The 2326-nt window shown below is 39.2% G+C and overlaps 1 protein-coding gene across 2 annotated transcripts in view; it reads left to right on the top strand.

Annotated features, from left to right (window-relative positions):
- Fbxl13 (F-box and leucine rich repeat protein 13) overlaps positions 1-2326 on the top strand; it is a 173101-nt gene that overhangs the window by 69885 nt on the left and 100890 nt on the right. The gene's annotated exons all lie outside the window — the stretch shown is intronic.

The raw sequence follows: 2326 nt of genomic DNA, 5'->3' as shown, positions 1-2326 counted from the left end.
AGAACTGAAACAAGTCCTCATGTTTACCATTTCCCACTGAAACAATGTATATGGCATCTTTTTCTCAAGGATACTATCATGGCCTTGATTGAAAATGTATTAACCCTGTCTTAAACTTGCAAGTACTTTGCTAATAAACTAAAAGCATGTATATAAGAGAATGTACATGATGAGAAGTCCTGAGTATGCGGTCCTTCCTTACAGGAACTCTAAGCCTAACGATCCACCACTGTTATTCATGCTGCTTTCCCTCAAATAATGTCTGGTGTATGAGAAACTGATTTGAAATCCCTGAGACAGTGTGTCGATATTATCCACAGTTCCTCTTTGATAGTGGCTGTAAAACTCTATGGTTCATGACCTCTTTGTCCTTCAAATTCTTTTCTCATTTTCAATGAGACTGCTATGCCCTTCTGTCCTCTCATAATAATGAAACATTTTCCCCTACATTTTAGTAAGACCTGATTATTCTATTTTCTTCTGGCAAGAATTCTTATATATTCCCTCATCCTAATTACAATCTATATGCCTTGAAAGATTTATCTACTCTTTATTTACAATAATGATGTATAAAACAGAATTTCACTATATGATTGTTGAATAAGTACATAACAAAACATACCAAATACAGATTGTAATATAATACATAAACAAACAAACAAAAAAAAGAACTTGGTAGCAGAGGCATCGGCTGTGTGCCCTTGTGTACCTCTCACTTGGAGATGAGCAGGCTTTTAATAACATGACTTCAGTAATGGCTCTGAACAATATCAGTGTTCCAGCTCATGTAGCTTTTGGATACTTGAGAATAATTTCTATTATAATATGTTTCAGAGCCTGTTTCCAAATACTTCCCAGGGGATGATGTTGGATATAAAAGAACCAATACAGTTCCCAAACTAGCCTCTAAAACGTTGAAGCCAGGAAAAATTTGGACCTTTTCTCAATCTGCTTCCCTCCTTTCAATCCTAGTCCCCTGCTTGACACTTAGGTAACATGGGACACTGTGGGTCTTCATCATTACTCTACCCTCTCTAGAGGCTCATGGGCAATGACAAATGAATCCATTATAGCTCTTGAGCAACACCGTAAATCTAACAGCTGTCTATAATGACTGATGGTGTGGAATCTGAGATGTGCATTCCCTATATCCAAGCCACTGGTAAATTCAGTGAGGGTTCAGATGCTCACGGTTCACACAGATGCCCTAAACCAAACCAACACTGCTGGCAATTCCTCTGGCTTCCATTATCTTGGTTTTCCATAGATATTAATGCAGTTTCAGATGTATCCCTTGCCAACCACTCTTGTTGGTGTTCCTGGAGGCAAAGCTTAATCTGCTAGGTTTTTTGGAGACCTATTTTTGGAAATTCTTGTCTAGGTAGTCAAGGACAAGGACTATGTTTCTGTGCACAATAGAAGAATTTATATGACTCTGGATCTTGGCTGTTTACCTGGCTCTGGACTCCAGCTCTGCTAGCTGCCATCTATGTGGCTTTGTCCAAGTCGCTTGATCCCTGAGCTGTGGATTTCTCATCTTTGAAAGGTAGATAGCACTATGGCCCTTAGAGGGTCCTTGTGAGTTATAAGCATAACACTGGACACTTTTAGCATAGAGATCAGCAACTATAGACACTTTATAAGGTACTCAGTACTATTTATCATATATCATTTTCCAAGCTTGGGTTGTTTTTGCAAGACCTAAGGAAGACCAGTAGCTAAACTTTGTATCAAATATCTTGATAGAGAAATAGCAATGTGTTTTGTGTGGGAGGAAACCATGGAAAGTAGCCTTTCTTCCCACGTGGTTTGCCCTGTGCGTGTAGTCTTATTGGTTACTGTATGTAAGGTGACAAAGTCAGATTTATATTCTCTATGCATAGTCTCTTTTACTGGCTCTTTGTTTTCTAGGTGGAATAATTTCAAGTAAAATCCCAGTTAGCAGCAATCACCTTGAATGCCCATCCTCCCGTAAATGTTCTCTGATGTTATTTTTTGTTTTTTGTTTTCTGTTTTTTTTTTTTTTTCATCCCAGATTCTGGCCCTGAATCCTAATTTTATGACTTGTTTTATGGACTTTGCCCAATTATCTTTGGAGGAAGTACTTGGGCCTGCTTAACCATGACAAGTGGCTTCTAGACACAGGAAGAAATGAATAGTGTTTTTTCCATATTCATTGGCAGTTTCAGGTCTTCAGAGCTCATGATTCAGATCATCTACCTAGGCCTCTCTGAGCTGCCTGTCTGTCAGAGCTGTCTGCCTGTCAGAGCTGCCTGTCAGAGCTGTCTGTCTGTCAGAGCTGTCTGTCTGTCAGAGCTGTCTGCCT

This window comes from Mus pahari, chromosome 2 (genome assembly GCF_900095145.1).
Source record: "Mus pahari chromosome 2, PAHARI_EIJ_v1.1, whole genome shotgun sequence".
Classification (NCBI taxonomy): Eukaryota; Metazoa; Chordata; class Mammalia; order Rodentia; family Muridae; genus Mus; species Mus pahari.
Note: the sequence above shows the minus strand (reverse complement) of the source record. Positions and strands in the feature narration are given on the sequence as shown.